Raw genomic sequence first — 24,640 nt, 5'->3', positions numbered from 1 at the left:
CAGAATAATTCCTTTCACATAAAGTACTGAACTGTAATTGATATCTATTATAGTCACTACATAAATTCCACAATTTGAGACTACTTAGTAAAATCAGTTTAAAATATCACTTTCTTTTAAAGCTCAACAGTTGTCCTGTCTCCAAGAACTACCTTTGTTTCTCTTATAAATCTTACTGGCTTGTGACATGACAAAATATTAACAAATATCTACATTTGATACTCATAAGGATGACAGAAGACTTAAAATTAACATCACTCCAACATACATGGCCATAGTTACTTCTGGAAAAAAAAAAAAAAAAAAGGCTCAGAAATTGTATGAATGACAGCACTAAATAAAACACTCCACCTAAAACAAAACAAAAACACAAATTAGCCTAATGTTTTAGGAGCATATAGTCACACATCAAAAGAAAATGCCACAGATTGTGTGCTATTTGACAGATTTTATTGTTAAGCCATCTGCATGGATTCAGACCAATGCTCCCAATCTCAGAGATTGCTGCAAAGGCTGTTACAAAGCACTACTTTGAAAAAGTAAGAAAAAGAAGCAACAGCAAACATTTCTGGTTAACACTGTTTGTTATTCTCTGCTAGTACCTTTAACTGGGAATATATTTGTACAATTTCTCTCTTAAGGCAGCATGAACCATCTCCATAAAACCTGGAACTAACTCTGCAGTTTGCTGTTAGTTATCTAGCCCTGTCCAAATCTGGTGCCACCAGCATTTATTACACATCTTACTCTCCCCAGATTTAACTGGAAGATGTCAGACTTCAGTGGAGAAACAAGAAATCACTTATGCATTTATTTGTGAAACCAAAGTTAAATTACTATTGCTGTAAATTGTTTTGAGGGAAAGGAGTAAAAAAAAACCTTGATGTATATCATTTTGATAATGGAAGCTGAGAATAATATCAACTGTTCTCTGGCAATCCAAGTGGACTACCAAATTTGTCTCCCTAAGGAGCCATCAACAGAAAAAGGAAGAAACGAATGGCAGAGATTATGATCAGAACTGCTCCTCCAGCGTGCTGATTGTAACAGCATTGCTCATGGCACAGAAACATGACGTTCCTCTGTGGACGTGTAGCAAGAATATCCCATTATCGCTGGGGAAGTTTCAGGAAGCACCAGGCTCTGGGTAGCCAGCCCAGTGTTACTTGAAGCTACCTGCTGAATCACACCCGCCTCTGTAACAGCAACCCCTTAATCTTTTAAAAATACTTGTGCTGGACTAAGTGAACACCAAAGTTCAACTTTCAATAAAGTAGGCCTTATTTGACAAGAAAGCAATGAAAAGACTTGATAGCTGAACTCTAAACATGGCAACAGCTTTTTCAACAGCACAGTTTTGTCCAAATTGAGTCATACTTCTCCACATTTGCAGTAAATATTTAAAATTCACCAGACTGTTTAGCTAAATTTATATAACAGCTCAACAGCTAGTGAAATATAAATGAAGTAGTTTTTGTTTTTAACTATTAAATGACATACCCTTTTGTACTTTCAAACACTGCCAGTAAATTACAGCTGCTTAATCATTATGGATCATGTCAATGGTTAACTAGCTACTTTAGTGAGCACAGCTCTTACATAACCATCTCTGAAGACAAAACATACTAACCTTTCCATTGCTGAAAAAAATATATTTTTATCTTTTTTTCAGACGCACAGAAACAAAACATTAATGTAAACTACCTAGTATTCATACAATGAACTCCTTGCATTTTGTCTTCTCTGTAATTGTGCATGTTTATACATGCACATGCTTTCATTGGCAGCTTTCACTTAATATGCATCGATACAGGTCATACAAAAATAAAACCTCCGCCGTAAAAAGAGTAACCAGTACAAAGTTTATTTAAATAACATTCTCAGAGAGTAATTTGCTTTACAAGAAAAGCTTTACATGTTGCAAGAGTAGTTGGAGGTAGCTGCAGTATCCACTCACATGTCTGTATAAATCAACATTTCTTCTTATTCTGAAGACTTTAGGAAAATCCTGTGCTTGGGACATTGTCAGAGGATTTTCTCAGTGTCCCACACAATATTCTAGTCTCCATACCACCTTTCCTACACCCGCATGCAAACACACAAAGGAAACTGATAACAAGAAAGACTGATATAGAAAAATGAGAACACAGTTTCATATAATTATTGTTTTAAAGATAAACAGATTTTACTGGAGCTCTCTCACAGTCTATTATCTCCGCAATATGCCTGCTTTTTGAGTAAGTCCCCCTCTCCCACCACCACATTGCAAATAACCAATGAGTAACTTACCTATAAACTTGAGGCAGGTTTTAAAGAAATCACAGACAGATAATCAAAGAAAAATGCCTATTCATGTAGCAATCAGTAATTTGCTACATTGTGGAAAGGGTTGGTGGAAGACTAAACCCCTGGCTGTTCCACATTTAATACTTGCCACACTAAGGATAATCCCAGTAAGGAGACAGATCTTTGAGAGATCTCTGAGAGAGATCTCTTTGAAAGGTCTCTGAGAAACAGTAACAAAGTCTGGATTTACTGCATAAACAAATTGATCGTTTAAAGGGCTTGCTTGCAAATATCAAGGTTAAAGTTGAAACAATCATTACCTTCAGGTCACTGAGAATATTGTAGCTGAATACAGAACATTTAGAAATAGCAAGTACAGTAGATACTTTTAGAAAACTTAGGTGAATAGGAAGACCCTCAACAAATAAATAAGCTGAAGGATATTTCCAATATCCTGCTTCAACACATAAAAATCATCAAGAGAAAATAAAATTTGGCACCTGAAAGTATGAAGTCCTACCTCCTATCTGGGAAAGGGTGCATGTTTTCTCCTTTGTCCTCTGACATTTAATAGTTTTGATACTTTGTAACCATCCACACCAGTAATATTTTGTATTTTCCATAGCATTAAGAACATAAAACAATTTACAAATGAATCTTTTTCATGTGCCACCTCTTCATCATGGCTGCCAGTTGCACACACGCATGTGTACACAGAAACTATGCTTTTTCCCTTTTATACAGTTGTACTCCAAGATATCATACACAACTTGTAAGCATCCTTGCCTTTAAATTAAACCAAAATTCACATATTTAACTTTCAAAAGTAATACTAAAATTGCAAAGTTAAACTATTAAAAGTTACAAATTAAAAACGTCTATGCAACCACATTTTTTTTTTTTAGGCACAATAACAGAATGTACTTATATACTACAGTGTTCTTTCCCCAAATTATTCCCTTTACAAGTGGAAATGTATTAAACAGAAATGTAACTACACAGCTCATAGGACAACGCAGTCTATACTAGTCTGCAGCGTTAAAAAAAGAAAAGCTGTTAATTTATTGGTCAATCAAAAGGGAAAAATATTGTTTGCTTAGGAAAAGTGGGAGAAAAGAAAATCCTCTTTCTCTTATCTGATTTTAATATCTCTGATCTGTAAGTATACCTGTAGAATTGAAGAAACAGTAGAGAGTTCTTGAAGGAGGAGCAGAGGCCATGGAGACAAGCCTACTGACTTACAGAAGTGGGGAGCATGATGAGTTTTACATGTACTTTTCTCCCTTGAAAACACTTCTGTAATTGCATCAGGAGATGCAGAGATAACACTTCTAAAACTACACGGGAAGTGTTGTTAAAGCTCTGACACACTTCAAATATTTTGTTGATTGATACTAAAAGTAGTAAAAACAATATGGGAGTATTTGTTTGTTTTTATATTACTCAGCCAAACCCGAGCAGAACTTACTGAGCCAGGCAGCAGCGTTTCTTTGGTCCCAGGATTTTCTGTCCTGCTGAATTTTAAAAGACGTGATCCAAAAAGAGAGAGGAAAGGCAAGATTTTCTTATTGAAAATTAACAATCTTTATCAACTTTTCCATACATGTAATTTGCCAACACCAAAAGCAAACACTTGTAAAGACAGGACAAAAACAGATGAATTAACATGCTGCACAAGCAAGTCAACAGTAAGAAGATGCACACGAGCAGTGCTGATTAATGACAGGTTAGGTGTGAACAAAACCACATGAGCAACTGACTGCACATCGCATTAAGCAGGAGCATTCTTCAACTAGATGTACTCTATCAGACTGGCAGGGAAATACACAATACTTCCATGGTGCAACACCAGCTATTAGCCCACCACAACTAGCAGAAATTTACTGATAAAGCTAACATGACATTTAGGCAAAGCGATGAGATTTTAAAATTAAATCTGTTTTGTGACATATGCAGAGCAGAAGTTTTCCAGCTCTGTAGCAAGGTACAACAATGTTGCCAGAAACTCTTATCATGCAACATACATGGTATTTCGCATGCAGATGAAGGTTCCCACCAGTTAAAAATAAAAATCCTCAGTTCTTAACATGTAACCATATTGTTATTCAGTTATTTTTACTTTGAAAAAGTAAGGAAATGTCTTAATAAAACTATAAAACATCATTTACATAACAGTGCTACAAATCCACACTTTTCCTGGTACAAACAATTTTAAAAATAAGAATATATTTAAGGAGATATTAAAACAAGCAACACCTATTATTTGGCAAAAAGAGTATTACCAAGAGTAAAACATAACAGGATACAAACTCTGTAAAGAAAACTAACAAGGGTTGTCAAACAGGTAGCCATACTAAACATGAAAGATTCCTTACCTAATATTCAAGTGCATAGGAGCCACAATGCAGAATATTAATAGAAGTTCAAGGCTCTAGGACCATCTGTTTAATATTTATGTCCCTCTGATTAACATTTATGTCCCTCCCAAGAAAAAAAAATAAAACCTCAATCTGTATGATTATAAAAACACTCAGTAAAAGGCAAAACATTCAAAGTCCTCCTGCACCACTAAATAAAATACTATCATATCTCCTTATAAAAGAGAACTTTGAATCACTTATAACTGCAGTATATACAGAGGCACTGTTCAAAATTTAGCATTTGCAGCAATATCATAACCTTTGAAGACCAAAAAGCCTGAAATACCTATGGAAATAATTCCTTAACACTGCTCAGCTATTAAAATTTGGGCATACTCTACACAGAAAGAGTGGAAAAAAGTGACTAATCAGCGGGGGGGAGGGAGGGAAGGCAGATTGAAAAAAAAATGCAGAGGCCAATGGCCAATGACATCATTGCTAGTAGTCCCTATATAACTACTTTGCATTTACTGAGCCAGCTTCAATCCCTGTTGGCATCTCCCTGTAGCTTCTTTCCAACATTTAGTGGCAGAGTACAGAAGCTACTTCATGGGTCCTGCCTCTCTGAAGTGGAATCTCATTGCCTAGAATATACTAGAGAAGGATAAATGTCTGAACAGGGCAATTCATCCCCCTTTTAAAAGCAACATTTCTGCTTTAAAACCATTTAGCAGCTTTCTATAACTTCATGTTTATATATTATTTCCTCAGATTTTTTAAATTATGTAACACATTCATTTTATATAAAGTAGTTGTAACAATTTTTTGGTTTTGTCAAGATTGCTGTTCAAGAAGTGACTAGTAACAGAACAGCAACAGCACTGTCCAGGAGGTAAACAAACTATTTCTTCCAAATTGAATTCCTTCTCACAGGACAGAAACAATTACTAAGGGCAAAGAAAAAATACAAAGCAGGAATTAATTTTCAGCAAACAGGCATCTCACCTCACTTACACATCTGAGTAATGCAGAACTCAATGGACTTTCCAGACTGTAACTGGTCTTTGAGACCACAATGACAATTACAAAGCAGGATTTTTCAACCAGATCACTTCTCCAATCCAGTTCACTGCAAAGCCTTACAAATATTTTTGCTGGCTCAACACGGGGAACAGAAAAAGCAGTTGGGGAGAGGGATAGATGTGCTGCACAGCCAACAAATGTATTTGTGGATGTGCAGACTGAATCCTCTCGGAAGAATCCAGTGACTGTATCAACAGTCTAGGCTTCTAAATTAGGCTTTTGCATTGCCTGAAGTAAAGCAGCCCTGCCACTTCAGTGGCTGTTGAGAGCATAAAATTGCTCTATAAATCAGGCAGCCTCTGTATTGGACTAAGCAGTATCATCTTTTGATATGGCCACAGGACTTCCCTATAGGCTGGGAAGCTCTTGCACCTCCCAGTTATTCATCATTCTTCCAACAGTAAAAATCTCTTAGAAATCCAGTAAATGGAAGATACAGGCATTTACTCTCAGCTGAAACAACAACACTCCTGAAGAAAAAAAAAAAAAAAAAAAAAGAATAGTTCCAATGCTAGAAACTCTGAAAGATGTAATCTAGCTCAAAGAACAGATAAAACAACACCTTATCAAATGGCTTCCTAGTGGGAAATTTTAAATTCAGCAAGCCCCTCCAGAACAAGGGAAATAGGAACTCAGTTGAGAACACTTTACTTTTACATATGACATCTACGTTGCCCAAATATTAGACCAGGAAATACATTTCATCTGAATTTTGTATTTGATCCACAACATTAGCCTAGTCAACCTCTAGCAGACACATCTTGACTTAATGTACAGAAATACCACAGCTCCAAGTTATCAGTATGATGAGAACTGAAGCCTGTCTTTAAATTAGCCACTGCTAACCCAACTGGAACCAGATTTGACTTTGTCAGCTACAGGACATAAAGGTTTTGCAACCTTGTCTTCAGGCACCAGAGACAAGACTTACAGGTCTATCACCTCAAGTTTACATTTATCTGAAGCCATACTTGCTTTTTTCCACATAAATGGACATCAGATATATCAAATATGATAGTACTCAAATTTGCACCAAGGTCCTTCCGATAAAACAAAAGTCCATTTTTCTTAGTTCATTTCTTTAAAGAATGGAGATGGCGTTGCTTGAACTGACACAAAGCTCAAACAGATTTACATCTGTATTTCTATACGGAATACCAATATGACATTCACAGATTTTGCTTTGTTTTTTCCTCCTCTAAATGAGAATTTTCATATCCAAAAGGTGAATACCTCACTCATTTCTGTAACTGAAAGATACATATAGAAATAGAAAGATCAGACTTTACTTTTCATCTCTAGTGAAGGCTAAGCAGAAACTTGTATCAGAAGTAGCTATATGCCAAAGTAAAGCATTTAAATCTCTCTTTTAAGTCTATGTCTGCTGAATCCTTTAAATTCTTCTAAGACTTGACTAGTCAGGAATTCAGTACAAGCCAACAAACTACAGAATATTATATTAGGACTATTGGTAAGCAAGACTGTTAACCTTCACTTTACTATTTTCTTCAAAAAGTGCTTCGATGGGGTCTTTGCTTTAGTTTTTAATTACAGTACAATCCAGTCTGATATATAGATTATTCCTGACTCTAAAACAGGTAAGTACCAGCAAAGTCATAAGGGGGAAAAATCTTTGTGGAGAAATCTTTTGTTTTCCTTTGACTTTTGCTGTTGGGATGCACAGAAATCCTGAAAAAATGGCAATTTGTGATTTTTTTGCCTTTCTCCATTAATCCTGGTTCTGGTTCAACTTTTACATAAAGTAACGAGCACTGACATGTAGTTGAGAATTGACTACATGCTTAAAATTATAGAATAGGCATACTATAATTAATATGACATTAAAGAAAAAAACAGCCTAGACAACAGTATGTGGGAAGTTCATTCAATTTACCATGAAAGTAATTATTCAGATTGGAATTAATAACATCACATATTTTTAAGGCATCAATACAGACCTAAGTATATTTTATTAATACAAGAATCAAAAAAAACAATAGGAATGTGCTTCAAGAAACCCACTGCAACATCTTAGTAATCATTATGTTACAGAGGACATGGCATTCTCTGATACATGCTCTCTTTCAAGTCCCCACAACTACTTCTTACAGCTCATCACAGTTTCTAATAAAACCCCCAATTCACTGTTATACATGTACATGTATATACATCTATGCTTGCAGCACACTCTACCTTTTTTTCTTTTCCTCTCTCCAGACAATCACCGGCTTTGCTCTTTATTCAATGCTGTTTCAGTGTCCATGGCTCTTCAGGTCCCTGTTATATTCTACTCAAATTATTCCATACTTGAACGAGATTCAAATGATTATACATGTTAATCATAGCAGTCATAGCAATTTGCGCTTCAAGCTTTAACAGATTCTAAATCATTCATTGACAGCATCTTGTAGGCAATGCAGCTAAAATAATTTAATGTTTTGCACAAACGTGCTTTTTGTGTTTGCTGAACACTTACATGTGAAGACCGTGACTCCTGAGAACCAAAGATCTGATGCATCATTTAAGAGGCCATTTTTTGTACATGTACATTAAAATCTAGGATTAGATTTATGATTGATATCTGAACCAATGCAAGGTCACATTCAGACAAACATGACATTTATGTATTTGCTATTTGATCCAAGACCAAGGTCACGTTCATACAAACGTGTCATCTGAGTACTTACTATATTTTTATTACCACGTTAATGAACTCAAAGTTCTTTTACCTTCCCCATCTGTCCCCAAACTCCTTATTCATTTTTGGAAGTCATCTGGCTTTTTAAGTTTTCCGTTACTGTCCAAACATCTGACAAGCAAACTACCTAAGCCAGTATGTTGAATCAATTAACAGCTAGGAACACCTGGACTTTCCAAGTCAGTGTGCTCAAACTGAGGATAAACCTACTTGCCTAGTATGTGCAAAATTAAGAGAAGTTAAAAAAAAAAAAAAATAAAAAAGAAAAAGTCTTACGAACCGCATGAACATATTAGACTTCATAAAACCATTACCAATGCTCTTTTCTAAAAATAGTATGTAAAAGGAAGTTTTAGTGGTTAAGTTAAAGTTGGTTCCTATGTGTACAGCATTTACAAACTGCCTACATATCTGTCTTAACATGCTGCTCACTGAGAAACATCATTGAGACTAAATTGAAATGTTGCAATTGTTCCCTTACATGTGTGAGTAATGCATCTCAGATTATGCAAAGTGACTTCTCAACAATTTTCTAACCATGCCCTGACATTCCACAGAGATTTCCTTTGTTGAAGGATAAAGATATCTGAGGGTAAAAGGCAAATACAAATTGCATTTTAATGTGGTGACTAAATGATTATCTCCAATATAATCAAATTTTGAGTAAATAAAATAAGTCTATTACTAAGTTTCCTGCAGAGTATGTTTTTACTACATATGGTAAAAATAAACTTCAGAGGGTGAAACATTAAAGACATCTGTGCAAATAAAATTGTCCATTAAAATTAAATCTGATACATATAGAAGAAGTGCCAGGCAGGTTTTTTGGTCATTTTCCATTAAACATATTGATGATGCTGTTACATAAACCTTTAACTCAGAAACTTTACTTGTTCCTTTGCTAGATTAAAAAAAAAATAAAAAAATTAAAAAACACTGTCCTATTCAAAAGGACATCATAACTTTTACAAGCAAAGATGTCTAGCAGCTCTTACTAACAAATGTGAGACTTTAGACTGACTATATTTATTTAGATAAAGAAATAAAAAAATCAGTTGCCATTAACTTATGGAATCAAGCAAAGACTTAGATGATTTAGTGAGAAGCAATTTCTAAAACTCCAGTAACATTGCAACAATCTTTAGGGTTCACGTATATGCATGGATGTCTTAAAATGTGTCCTTATTAACTAGGATAAAAGAATCGCATTTGTTTTATCTCCTCAGACTCTTAAAACTATGAATTCTTGGTGTCTTGTAAATAGAAATACCTGCCGTAAGTATAAATTCATAGTAAAACGAAGGCTGAGAAATAGTTAACTTATCATTTGTTTTGTGAGCATACTTATCATTCCTGTACCATTTAATCCTTGTTTATTCTTCAACAAAGCAAAGCAATGTTCCTACAACTTCAACTGAACACAAACACTAGGCTTCAAATTCTGCAACACAATCTACAATACTTTAAGGATACCAAGTAGTTTTGTTACCTCATAAAGACATTTTTGAAGTTGTATATAACTGAGTTTAAGCAACGTGATAAAAACATGACAGCATTATGTTGTGACAGTAACTAAATGTGGAAGGTAGAATTCATATTGGTATTCACTGCTAGTAACATTAAAACACTGGAAAAGGGGTAACTGCTGTTAGAAGAAATAAGATACTTCAATTTCTATCGATTTGCTTCCCAAGACATAACATTTTCATACCATTGTAACCCTACGTCATCCTATTGTGACTCCCTGATCTTTCCCTTCTTCACAATACTTCCCTCTCCCCACGCAATGTCCCTGAACTGACTGGGCAAACAGTGAGCACACGCTGTAAGCTGGCTCAGAGCTGCATGTTGCAACCAGTGCTCCTGTGCTGATTGGCAATTAACTGGCCAAATAGAACAGAGAATTGTTGAATTCTTATTGCGTCATTTCCTCAGCTGGGTCAATAATGTGTTTTCCCTCCTTCTGTCCAGTTACAACTCCCCAAAAAATTATGCGACTCCGATACCTTTGCAACCACCACTCCTCTGTCAAATTTGGCAAGACTTGTAGGTTCAAAGTTAATGGAAGAGGAAGGCAGACCATACTGCATATACCTGACTTTTTGAAGTAGTAAGACTAAAAGAGTTAAGAAAGTAATTCTGAAGACAGTTATCAGCACAGCAGTTTATGAGCATAACTCTTCTTTTGCACTTACTAAGGTTTGTAGAATACACAAAATGGATGCCTGAAGCTACGTTAGTACTTGAAGTATTCTTCTAGTTTTCCACAATCCCTCACTTTGACTCCTAATTGCTTACTTTATTAAGAAAAAGACAATTGGCTGTCCTTGAAATAGTGGTTAAATATTCACTTTGGCTGTGGACTTCTGACCTGTAGGCAAAAATAGTAGTTCTTACAGAGATTCTAACGGCAACATCTTTCCTGAATAAAGAAAAGAGCTGTTGTCTTGGAACAATACTTTTTAATCAAGGGAGAAAGATGGATTCAATTAAAATTACCCAATGCAAACAGGTGAAAAATGGTTTGGATTTTCTAGGATGTTGGTTTAAGATCATTCCTTTTATCACTGAGATTATGCAAAGCTTCACTTGAATCTTCACAGCCCTTCAACCACAACCTGGGACATGCAATCCCCCTTATTTAGGAGCACCTAGTCAGATAAAACTTCTCTACCTGGTGAATTCCCAAATTTTGCAATTCTGATTTCATTGCACAAGCCCCATCCTCAACAATCAAAACAAAAAAACCCACAACTTTGCATCTGTATGTGTAACTACAGTAGCTCTCCTACTTAGGACCATCATTCCTTTACAAGGTACATGAAGCCCTTCAGTTTCCTCTTTTCATCTACTGCTTAAACTTCCATCTAGGGTTGTCTCCTTACTTTGGCCTGGGACAAAAGCAAAGTTACTTTGATATCTAATGCTGCAACTTCTGATTCAGAGATCAGCAACAAGAAAAATCTTTTTTACCTCAAGTATACATCCTTTTCAGTTTCCAGCACTCTCCCCATCCCCAAATCTCAGGTTTCAGTTTCTGGCTTTACCCCAGCATGCTCAGCTTCAATAGTCTTTCAGCTGTCTTACCCTTCTCTTTCATAAGCTCTATCATCCCACCCTCAAATCACCTCCTTCATTCCCTCGGGTCCTCTAGTCTTCCATCTCAGCTCCTCTAGTATCTGCACAGCTGCACTCTTCTCACCATCTGCAACCCCTTGCGTGATTCATCATCAAATGTAACAGACCATGATTATTCACTATTTGAAAAGCTACAGTGGAATTTACATCTGTTTCTGGAAGAGATTCAAGAAGCCTGAATTCGCCTTCTTAGTGGAGAAGAACACCACTGTGTATTTTCTGTGGTTTTATTTCCACTGATAAACTTCATTCCCTGCCCAGACATACTAGCAAAGTATATTTGATAACCTAAATTCAGCTTAGTAAGATTTACATCCAATAAAAGAGACTGACCTTCAGAAAAGATATTACAGATTAAGGCCCTTTCTTCTGGAAATTAATTGAGTAATCCCAAGGAGCTAGCTTTTGTACACTTCTACCAGTAGACTAATGCCTTCTATAAACAGCACCTGGAGTTGCTTGGTTTACTTATTCTTCAGTGTATTACAATTTTGCTCATTCCTTCAGAGTATTTTTACACGCTCCCATTGCTCAGTGATTACATTTAAATAATAAAAAACCCTACTAAAAATAAACTAAGTTTGATTTAATGGCGTGCCACAACTCAGAGTACCCAGAGTGGAATGTGAATCAAATTTTATTTTTTTTTTTTTGACAACAACAAAAAAGAGTGAAAGAAGTCTTCAGTTTTGTTCCAATAATTTACAAATTCCTACCATAAGAAGCTTTTCTGCATGACAAATATATCACCCAGAAACAAAGTTTCCATTGAATTAACATTGCGGACTGAAGTCCTAGCAACAGGTATGAATGCAATGAATCTACATCTTTTGGCAAATGGACATCAAGTACTTGTGCTTCCAAGCTACTGACATGTCAGAGGATATACTTGGTTCACATGACTTCACAGTTCTAAATCAGGTCACTTGCTACAGTATAGAGATCACAAGCTCACACTCCTGCATGATCAAAAACATCAAAATATAACCAATTATTTTCCTGACATCTAAGTTCTCTGCTCATCCTTCACATGATGTAAAGGGTATCTACTTACTGGTTTAACAGCACCATATTAACAATAGTATCACCACTGCTGCCTGCCTGCTACTCCACCTCACTTCCCCACCTTTTTTTTTTTTTAAAAAAAAAAACAAGGAAGAAACTGAATTACAGCAAGGTGGGAAAAAAAAAAAAAAAAGAAAAAAAAAAAAAGAAACAACCAACAGACCAACGAAACAGTCAGGACAAGAAATTTTGTTTACAGAATCCCACATATACTTTCATATATTAGTTTGAATTTAATTTGTAAGACATTTTAGCTGACAGAATAGAACTTTGAGAAAGCAGTTACAAGGGGGACAGCACTCACAGCCCTCTGCAGAGCCACACAGAAGTTTCGGGTTGCAAAATAAAGTTGCATTAAGGGTACAGCCAGCTTAAGTAACTAATAGCTCCATGACATCAAAAGGATATCCCTGCCGTAGCTCTGACATTGTCAGTCTTGTGCCTTTACTCTCCCCTCTTCATTTCCAGCCACGTAACTCCAGCCTACCTTTGGGCTGGCTCCCGCACTGTCTGACCTCTCTGGCCACATCTATAAGAGTAAATAAACCAGGGTCAGAGCTCAGGCTTGAGCCATACATGTTAGCATTCTCTCTGACACCATTTGGGCCCACAGCAGCTTGGCATTCTCCCAACCAAATGCCCAGGCCTGGTTAAGGAAACAGCTATCTGTTCTGGGAAGAAGGCTGTTAGGTGTGTGAGGTATTGCCACTTCGCTCTGGGTCCAGAGAACAATCCCCAGCATATTTTATTACCTAGTATAGACACAGCCTCAGTGAAAAAATCTGGCTCATTAAACTGGTAGAAACATAATGCAGGAAAAATGTAAATAGGTTGAGATAGCTGAACGGACTCACTGAAGGGCAGCAGAAAGGAAGGAAGGTTGGCATCCACGTGGCTGGCAGCAAAGGAAAGAAGCATGAAGAGAGAGCATGTCTGATCTTTAACAACAGTTGCTGGATCAGATCAGGCCGTGATGTGCAACCACACCTCTCACTACAAATTTCGTATTTGCAGGGCTGTCAGCAACAACACAGCGAGGGGACAGCTGATTCTGCTTTTTTCATACCCACATATCAGGTAGAAGAGAAATAAAATGACTGATAGCTGCAAACTAAACTCTTCTATCTTCTTCAAGGATAATCACTATTGAACTTCAACAGAATTTATAATATTGAGAAAATGCAATTCCCTGTAACAGTTAGAATTATGGCAGCTCAGTACACTGAAAATCAGGTGCCCAAAACATACATTTAAAAGCTGAGAATTTGGCAGCTGCTTGAAAACATTGGCCTGTTTATGTACAGCCACATCTCTATGGAAGCACAGTACACAAAAAGTACAGCTGCTGCTTTTTTTCAAAAGCAGTATTCTGAGCTGCAAACTATTCTTGTCCCTTACCTGTATGTTTTCTAAAGCTGCTACCTGACTTGTTTCTAGTCAGTCTGGCCTGTGTAACTCCACACAGCAGTCTTTTGTTCCACAGTGGATAAGAATAATAATAAATAAAATATTAAAAAATATTTTCAGAGGTAATAAACAGTTCAAAATTCTTACATGCTCTTCTCTGTGGGCAGCTACGTGCAATACGAGTACACACACTGCACCATTTTTAAGTTTCAGGTATATACAGCTTAACAGTATAACTACACTTTATGCCACTGAGCAAAATTTTCAATAACCACCATGTCAGTAACTACCACAGACAGAATGTTCTCCCGTTTACATCGCTCTTTTCTAGTGAAACTGCATTCATACAGCATCTTCCATTTAAAACAAATTTGCCTGGGAAAACCCAGTAATACAGCAAACATACTCCAAACTGGATGTTTACCTACTGGCTAAGAAAAAGATTTGAAAAGTCACATTTAACCATTTCCAACTTTGCCGACTAAACATCACTGTCCGGTATTCTGTGCATACCTATGCTGGTTATTTTTTCCATTTTTTTGTAGGACTACTAACATTCATCATGAATATAATTCTAGCCTCCATGAGAAACATTTTTAAGCTGGCAATGTGTAGCTCCTGTTGTCTTCCCCTGAAAACTGCCCACAAGCCCACAATATTCACTATGACCCGTGCGCTGCAACACATAAGAGTGGGTGGATTTGTGGACTGCTGTAATGGAGCATTCCTTGGCCCCATTGCAAAGAATGCCAGCAAGCACTGCCTGGCAATAAAAACAGGAGTCTTTAAACCAGCCCTTCTTGACAAAACTCTCATCTTCTCCCTCTTTCCACCCTCAAATCTAAGTTGTTTCATACTATATTTTTCAATTTAACTACTCCAGGGAATATTTTCCATACATGTTGAATAAATACACGAGGATGCTATGTTATCTTTTATATGAGCCTGCACTATGACTCTAATGTCATGCACTTAATAACATTCTTGCTGAAGCAGCAACACTAACAGGCAAATAGGAAGCATCAACAGTAATTGAAGTCTTCACTTTCAAAGAGATTTTGCTAATAGACAAAAGTTCTTACCATGTGAACACTCTCATTATAGTTTAAATTCAACAGTTTCTTCTGTGAATTGCTGTATCAGTAATTTCTAGTAAATAATTAAAATGAAACAGGCATGTACAGTCTTATTTATGTAACAAAACCAAAACTGCAATACAAGTCTACATGCAGATATTAGAAATTTTTCAGACAGTAGAGCTGTGCTGGATGTGTAGATATAACCATTAAGACAGTAAGACCTGCATCAAAACCTTGACAGAATAGTTTGATTCTTTTTTTTTTTTTTTTTGGTTAAATCTAAATAACATTAGGACAGACTGTGATAACGTTTTTCCATGCAAAATACATCATACTCCAAGCTACTCACAACAGTAAATGCTCTCAGCTCCAGGATTTCATACATGAAGAACAATTTACCCAGCCAGCAATTTAGTTGCACACTGAACATCAGCTCTGGTTTCCTTTTACCTACTTACCAACAAACTGGACTACTGAAATCTGAAAACAGTGGACTAACTTGCTTTCACATGCATGTCAGCTGGCTGGAACCAAATGCCAAAAAAACCTTACAACTTCAGTAGCTGCTAAGTGCCAAGTAGCAACACTGAGTTGCTACTCAGGGCAGATGCATCTTTAACCATGTTTCTTTCACCATTTGGGAACTTTAAGTGAATATTTTTTTTAGTTTATAAATACATAAATAAATAAAACCATATGATTGTATATCAACATTTCTAGAGAGGGATAGGTAATTTTCCAAATGCTTGCAAATATTTTTCATATTGTTAGTGTTTCCATATGTATCATTGAACTTGAACTAAAACAATAAATTTAATGAATGTAATACTGCAACAAACTATCCTGTTTGCTTGTTCTCATCTTTCAATCTGCAATGTACAAAAATAAATAAATCATGCTTACAGCACTTTAAAACACAGCAAGCAACCACATAAACCAGTGACGTAACAACTTAAGCCTGTATCAGGATTAGAATTACCAGTGAATTGTATTTTACAATTTGTATTAATCTGTGCAAAAGAAGCCCTTTGCTGGACACAGAAATTATACTTCCTAGATATTTAAAAGACACATGCAATGCACTTATAAATAAATACTGTTTCATAAGCAGAAACCATTAGAACTGGTATGAGGAAGCAGAACCACATTTGGCAACATCTCAATGCAACATACAATCTGGTCACTCAACAATCTGCTAAATATCTATTTAGTGTTTTCAAAACATGCCAGATATTATGCTTTTAAGAGAGAGATTTTAGTTTCTAACAATCACTTTTATTTTGAGCATAGAGATGATTTAGAGCTTTATCTTACAGGATAACTACTTTTTCACTCAGTGTCTATTCAGCATTTTACAGACCTGGTCCTGTGAGATGCTGAACACTCTTAAACACTTTTAAAAACTTATAAAATATTAAGAATTCATCTAATTAAGAATTCTACTGGGTAGCGCCTATACACAACTTCCTTCTATGTAAAAGTCCAACACAGCAACAGACGCTACAACATAAGGAAATATTACTTACACTGTTCTCCTGATTGTGCCACCTTTCGTTTGTCAACTATTTGTTTGTACATCTTGCTCAGATTTCTTTCCTTGTCAGTTGGCTACACATTAATCACTCTTTACAGAAACTGTACTGCTGATTTTTTTCTTCTCTAGTTGTACAAAAATATTGCCAAGGTAATTCTCAGTCCATGTATTTACTCACCACTTCACGCAGCATCTTGCAAGGTTGAAACAGAAGCCATTTTCCATATGTTACCCTTCCATTTCACGTGCACATTGGCGATAACAAGGGTCTCTTCATTAATAAAAAAGTGCCAACATTCTTTCTTTAAAATAAAAAAAAAAAAGTCAACAAGATTTCCCATAGCTTACTAATCTAACTTTATACTGATATCATATAATGTACTGTTTTTTTGTATTCACGTCTCTTCAGAAAAAACAACACTGTCACTTCACTTGAGCTAAACCTGTTTTGTTTCGTTTTTTTAAATGGCTGAGGTTGTAAATACAACACTTAGTTTTACAGAAGGACTACAATGACATTCAGCTAACTAGGCTCCGTGACTGGTACATGCCAATATCATTCCAAGCTTTTTTCTTCATGCTAAAAATAAAATAAAATAATAAAATAAAATAAAACAAAACAAAATAAAAATCCCTCAGTTAAGACCACCTCAGTCAAAGCCCTGTGGTATTTTAATTATCTGTTATAAAACAAAATACTTTTACTCCTAAGAAGCGTTCTCACAGAAGTCTAAGTCTTTATGCAGACAGACTGTTATGGATCCTGAGGTACACACATATGTCCCACAAGATGTCTTTGGGGTGTGGTTGGTACTTGAAAGGCCAATTGCAAAGGGAGAGATTTTATTGTTACATACTTTACAAGGCCCATATTGAAAAAAAAAAAAAAAAGAAAAAAGAAAAAAAAAGGCACATACATAGCTATATAAAAATAAATACTGTTTTGATTAAGTTGACTCCCCTGTCCACTCAACTCAAAAAAAAAACAAAACAAATTTAGGGAGATTTTGCAAGAGCAGACAGATTAAATTAAAAATGTTAAAATTCATGAATGCTGTAAGAACATGTTCATATTTATAATAGATATAAATTCAACGTTGTTTATTTTCCCAGACAAGTAAGGCATTCTCTTCCTCGTCTCATAATAAATATTCCAGTTGCAAGAGAGACAACTAGGAACTGAAATCACAGCATGTAAGCCAAGGCAACGTAAACAAGAAAAAAGCCCTGTTTACAATTTTGAAGAAAGCACTTCTTCTAAAAGCCAAGAATTAAAAAAAACAACAACAAAAAAAAAACAACACACAATTCTTTGCCCTCCTTGATCACTTCAGGTAAACAGTGAACACTGTAATCCAATTTCTAGAACAAGATGAATATCCTAGGCCACTTATCCTACTGTGCTGTAGGACACTATCTTCTCTAATGCTTTTGTAACACTGAACACAAAATATTAAAAACATAATGACACAAAAATCTCAACAGAAGTGCAACCCCTATTCTTTGCTTTAGATTTCATAATTCCCTGTGAGAGGACTATTTTGAATGGCATGAACAGAAAATGAAGACATTAAAAAAGCAACAACAGCAAAACTGAACTGCAAAAGAGAAAAAGGCTTTCAAGATGTACAAGATTATCACAGGCAAGCAAGACTCTCTATGCCGCGTGAATGTACAGGATGAGAGTCAATACAAGGCATCAGCAGATTGATAAGAACTTTTTTTTGGACTATGTCAAGTGCTCCTTCCAAACATGGGAAAAGCAAGAGAGCATGCTGGCCACGCAGTTGTACAAACCTCTGATAAGGTCTGGGCACACACTCATCCTTCTGAAACAATACCTTGCACTACTTAAAATCCAACAAGTTGCCACAAAAGGTATCTGAGAGCCAAGGGCTGCTGGATGGACAGCTAATGCCAACTAACAAAGGTTATGATACTGGTTTAGCTCAGCGTAGGCTTGTGACCACATCACATGAAGCACCGCTGCCGTCAGTTTCAGCATGAGACCAGGTATACTCAGTGTTAGGGCAGCACTTCAGAGCTTTTAAGTGAAACACTTTTCAGTTTTGCTACCTGCAAAGACCACGTGAATCACAACCCTACAATCTGTGTTCAATGCTATTAGGGAAGTCAGTGCACGTTCTGTAACACAAGCACAGTTTGATTAAACCTTTCTGTCCCAGCAAAACTTATGCAACGTCTTTATTTGTGAAGTACTACTAAGGCATCCAATGCCACTGTAGTGCCAAACATTGTTAGTCCAGATAATCCTGGCTGACAATGCCTGTACTCATATGGCTTTTATCTGAGAGCTTAGGAGCAGCTACTCATGCCAGTGAGACTGTGCTAATCTTAATATGAATACACAAGGCGAGACCTTGTAACACTTCTTTCCATTTCTGTTTGAACGTTATCTTTTCCACCTGCCTTTCAGACAGCAAGTGGACAGCCTGGGAGGGACCATCAGGAAACACAATTTGCTTGTCAAACCAACAATAGTCGATACAGGGGGAGCTCCCACAGACCCACTCCTTGCTCCACAGGTATCCTGCTCTGATCATGAAAAAAGCACACCTTGACCAGCCAAGCCATGGCAACCTCCAAGTACAAATCCTCCATCTGGTTCCCAAACGGGACAGGCAATTCAAATGGGCCACATCGAGGCGACAGGACAGCACCAAGCTGGCACCTTGTGTGCCAGGACATCACCTCCTATCTCTCTATTCCCTGAGTCCCAGCACCCTGATGCCTCCCTGAAGTTTCCAGAATTGGTTTTTGGTCTAGAAACACAAGCCTCAAACACCAGGGATGCCCCTGCTTGCCCTTGGACCCCCAGGATACAGCCCAGCAGCAGAACATGGCAGTAACATGAAGTAAAACCAAACTAAATCAAACCCAACCAATTCAAACCCAACCCATCCACAAAATCACTGTGTCCCAGAATGGCTGGGGTTGGAAGGGACCTATGGAGATCACTCACTCCAACCCCCCACTGAGCAGGATCACCTGGAGCACACTGTTCAGGATGGCATCCAGGTGAGTTTTGAATGTCTCCAGAGAAGGTGACTGCACAGCCTCCTTGGGCAGCCTGTGCCCGTGCTCTATCACCCTCACTGTGAAGAAGTGTCCCCTCATCTCCACACTAAACCAATCCAAACTAAACCAAACTGATCAAACCAACCCAAGCCAACTCCCCCCAAAACAAGCCAAAATAAACCAAACCAACCCAAATCCCCCCCCCCAAAAAAAAAACCAACAAATTGAACCAAACCAACCCAAACTAAACCAAACACACCATCCCAAACTAAAGCAAACCAACCCAACCAACCCAAACTATCCCAAACTAACCCAAACCATCCCAACCCATCCCAAACTAATCCAACACAAGTTAAACCAACCCCATCGAACTGAACCAAGCCAACTTAAACCCGACCAACCCAAACTAGCCCAACTCAGACCAGCCCAATCCCACCCTCCGGCCCCGGCCGGGCGCCCCCCGCCGCCCCGTACCGTGCTCAGGCCCTGCCCGCAGCCGCCCGTGGAGGCGCTGCCACCGCCCGCGGCCGCCGGGCGCCCATGGGCGCGGGGGGCGGGGCCCGGCCGCGATGGCGGCGCCTCCCAACGGCCGCTGCCCGTGGGGGGGGCGGGGGGCTGAGGGCGGGGGGGCGGCGGCGCCGCGTCCTGAGCCCGAACAGCGGCGGCGGCGGCGGGGTGACAGGTACCGGAAGTGAGGTCGCGGCACACACCTCCCGCCGCGGGCGCGCGCCATTGGCTGGGCGCGGGGAGGGGGGAGCGGCGCGGGCGGGCGCAGCGCGGGCGGCTCGGTGTGCCCCCCCCCCCGCTCCCGGCGGCCGTGTGGGGGCCAGGGAGGGCGAGGAGGGCCCCGAGGGGCTTGGTGTACTGGGAATTAATCCCAGGCAGCACTTGGTACACACACACACACCCCTTGAATAAAAGCCCAAGGAAAGCTGTGTGAAGGCCTTTGATTTCTTGACTCTCGTAAATCCTCAAAAGGTAGCACAAGCCGCAAGCGCTGTGGTTTGGCTTATCCCCCTTCTGCTTGTTCACTGCTCCATGCATACCGTGTTTCTCGATTATCCTCGTAATTGTTGTGGTTATCACTACAGAAAAAAAAATCACTAGATTACTTTTTAAATGGTAAACTACATTTTTATTTTCATGTTCTCACTCATTACTGGCTGTAGTAGCTAAAGACAGGGATGTCAGGAGGAGAGAACACAGCCTGTTTCATGCATTTACAACAGGAAGTTCATTTACTTGTATCGCACATGCACACGGGGCTTCTGCTTATTTTTACTGCATAGAATCACACTTTATGATAGCTCAGAAAACAGAAATGGGACCAGAATGGAAGGAAAGAGCTCTGCACTGAAGACACCCTACTGCAGCAAACACCATGGATCATTAAGGTTGGAAGAGACCTCCGAGATTATCTGGGCCATCTTCGGTTCTGTACATTTCTTAGCCGCTAGGTTAAGCACTTGGACCTGGATGCTGGAGCATTCACTACAGAAACAGCAATGAAAAGAGGGTGGAAAACACCCAGAAGGCATGTCTCAGTGAAAAGTAGCAAAAGGCACTATTAACAGCAGAAAACTGAAGCTAAGGAATGCTGACACATTTATAGTAAGTTAAGGCTTCTTCAAAGTGGTTTTGGTCACAGCCTGACTTCACAACCAGTCGTGCTGCTCCAAGTTCCATCCTAAACCAGGCCAACACCCAATGCTGCAAGAATCAGCCGGTTTAGAAAGTTAATTCCTAATTTTAACACCTACATATTTCCTCACAGTGTGTGTGTAAGAGAGCTCAGCTGATAACGAGGATCAGGGACTATAAAAGATCTTATCCGAGCAGATGAGCTTTGTATTGTATGCTTTTGTTTCTGTTTGTTCTCCCTGTCCCTACCTTCCCTCCTCCCCCCAATATATCCAAACATAATGAGTTTCTGTACAATTACAAATACATATTGTTTAGATTGGGTACTTGATCAGCTCTTAAAAACAGAACTCTTTCCCCTCTTGTTGTGTTAAGGAAGCTGTGGAGAGTGAGGGCACTAAGTGTCTACAGTGAACTAGCTTTAGGTGGTCTGTCCACATGCATGCGACTACTACTGGTCTTGGAGATGACAAGCACTACGGTGAAATTCTCAGAAAGAAAGAAAGAAATCTTCATCTCGTACTGGGTCACACATAATGTGATCCCCAATTCAGTAAAACCATGAAAATATTTATTGAAATTTAAAATGATCTGTGGGCTGTTTCCTGTTGACAAACTACAGGTTCCCCACCGCATGCTTACTGACAATCAAGATCACAGCAGCCTCCATCTGCAGCACAGTCAGTGAAGAGGACCACAATATCCAAGACATGGAGGAGAACTCTACTCAGCCCTACACTGGAAATGTTTTCCTTTCAATAGGTTGTGTATGTTTTGTCCATGTAAGTGGCTGGTGTTGCAGACCGTATCTGCAGTAAAGAAGGAAAATGTATCCCACATTTCAAGTATTATCCAGGAGACCAGATTGATTCCTTTGGTGCTGAAAGTGATTTTTGTGTGTACCTTGCATAAATCTGTATCGCAGTTTGAATCTTAATAACATACTAAATGTTGTAAACACCCATTAGCTACTTAAATGTGCAAGCTTTTAGAAATCTGAAATTAGATTATTTACCAGGCTTTTAGATGGAATAAGCTTTAATTACTGTTATATTCTATTAATATGCAATAACCATATTGGTGTTGCCGAACAGATTGACAGTTGTGAAACAAGCAGTCAGACTTGTGCAGTAGCTGATTTTCCATCTTTTCAGCATCCAGCTGGTTTTGTCAGAGGTCACACACAGCATTTCTGTAATAAAATGTTTTCATTTGTAAAACAAAAATGCCTGTTTGGTTGTTAAACAACAGGCAGGAAGTTTTGTAACAGCTATGTGGAAGGAGATGAGCAGATTCAGCCAGACTGTGGATCAGAATTTTGGGAAACGGACGAGAACAGCAAAAGCTCGTTGTGCCTTTACCACCTCCTCCAGCTCCCAGTGACATGCAGGAAGTGGGCTGCCCCTGCGCTCAAATATTTGCTGTGGTTTCTCTTGCTGATCCAGTGATAGGAATTTTAACAGACGATGAGCCTCAGTTTTGCTGTGTCATCACGAAAGGCTTACCTAACAAGGTCAGGATAAGAAGTAAAATGGGGGCTTCCCATTTAGGTATTTATCTGAACAGAAAAACAGCATATCCGGCGTTTCATAAGGTGGAATAGCACATACGTGGTTCAGTTTCTCTTTATGTGACTACCAAAGTTTTACTGAACTACTGTTTATTCAATTGAAATTATTTTAATATTACTGAATTATTAAAGTAAGTGGCCAGGCTCTCACAAGAGCAAGCTTCATGAACAGAAGTCCCTACCAAGTATATAAAAACTTTTGAGTGTAATTTAAGACTTTCTATGCATATTTTTGTTCAGGCTGAATCCTGCCCCTTTGTGATTGGTCGGAATAGCTCAAAGACAAAAGTCCCAAGTGATAATGAATGGAAGATGATGCCGTGATTTCTTTCAGTTAAATACATAGCTTATATGCATATATGGTAGGGAGATTACTGTTAAAAGAGCAGTTCTCTCTCCAAATCAACCCACTTAAACAAGCAAAGGAGCTGTTGAAACAGAGGAGAGCTGTGACATGCCCATCCTGATCTTTTTTTTGCTGAAGCCCTGTCCCAGCATAGCAGTTGTTTTACTGAAAGGTCTGTGCTGCTGGGTTTTGTTGCTGTTTTAGAGCACGCTGGTTGGTTTTAGATGCAGGTCTCTGGGCTGGATTAGAACAAAGTTCTATGTCAGGTAAATTAACAGGTTTAAGATAAATCATCTCAGGCTCATGTGCCTCATTTTAATTTGACAGGTTCTGAAGAGAACCAGGGTACAGGTTACAGGTTTACACAAGTCTAATTTTCCACAAAACTCTCTATATATTGGATTATTTTTAGCCTAAACCAAGGCTTAATTTTTCAACAAAATAAGGGATTAAAGTTTTTATTTATATTTAATTTTCATTATGGATGTTTACCATGACATATCATCAATGTAAAGTGTGGACCCAGCCATTCAAATCATCTCTATCCATATTTGAAAGTGACTTTACCATTACCTCTTATTTGCTGGTGAAATATTTCATTATTTGTCAGAGTCTCAAGATCAGACATTCCAGATGTCAGTACATCTCTTCTGATGAGAAAATTGTGGAATTACGTTTGTTGATTTGTTATTTTTGTTTGTTTGTTTTTTAACATGATAGTTCTCCCATCATTATAACTGTAACCATTTCATTTCTCCATTTTAATGAAAAAAAGTTGTTTTTTTTTGAAGAAAAGCTGTTAGTGGTACGCAAGCACCTCTCTTACAGTAACAAAGGATGCACACATTAAGGGTAAATGGAAAGAGAGGAGATGAACAGCCCCCACCATGGTCTTCCTGGGGGAAAGCTCACACTTGACCCATCTGCAGGGGAACGGTAGGGGAAAGTATCAGCTTGAAAACAGTGTATGGGAAAAAACAATTACTCCTAACCCTCAGCTGTTATGTTATTCAGCTTCTGAAATGCACCCTACAATGTCATCAGAATCCCTTCTTCATCCAGTGTAAGACTCCTTTTCTATGCATTTCGGTTTCACTAAGCAGATTGAATACTATTTGAAGGTTTCCTATTTCAAAGACAGTGTTTCTTTTCCTCTCCAGGCTTCTCACTCCTTACAGCTTTTGCTCTGTTCTTTCAGTGAGGCAGTCTTTGCTGCCTCTTTTTCTCCAGTCTCTGTTTCACATTCAGTGTTTTATCTATCATGCCGTGATTCTCTTCTTGGGTGACATCTTTAAAATCTCTGTCATCACCACCATAACTGTGCTTCATATCTTATTCATTACTTGATTGTTGCAACACCTTTTTTTGGCCTCCATTCTTCCCACTCTCCAGTC

General features: G+C 38.2%; 1 protein-coding gene across 5 annotated transcripts in view; it reads right to left on the bottom strand.

The window, feature by feature from the left end:
* PPARA (peroxisome proliferator activated receptor alpha) overlaps window positions 1-20,337 on the bottom strand; it is a 42,558-nt gene extending 22,221 nt beyond the window's left edge. The window contains exons 1-3 of one of the 5 annotated variants that reach the window (XM_084506982.1): window positions 20,164-20,337; window positions 16,829-16,952; window positions 3,755-3,800 (exon numbers count right to left, since the gene is read on the bottom strand). The gene's annotated coding sequence lies outside the window, so the exon portion shown is untranslated. Of the gene's footprint in view, window positions 1-2,289; window positions 2,495-3,754; window positions 3,801-16,828; window positions 16,953-20,163 lie in introns of those variants that run through there. The other 4 variants (XM_084506980.1, XM_084506979.1, XM_084506981.1 and 1 more) reach the window with 4 other exon arrangements.
* Between the last annotated feature and the right edge of the window lie 4,303 nt (window positions 20,338-24,640).

The sequence above is a fragment of the Aythya ferina genome (assembly GCF_964211825.1).
Source record: "Aythya ferina genome assembly, chromosome: 1".
NCBI classification, from domain to species: Eukaryota; Metazoa; Chordata; class Aves; order Anseriformes; family Anatidae; genus Aythya; species Aythya ferina.
Note: the sequence above shows the minus strand (reverse complement) of the source record. Positions and strands in the feature narration are given on the sequence as shown.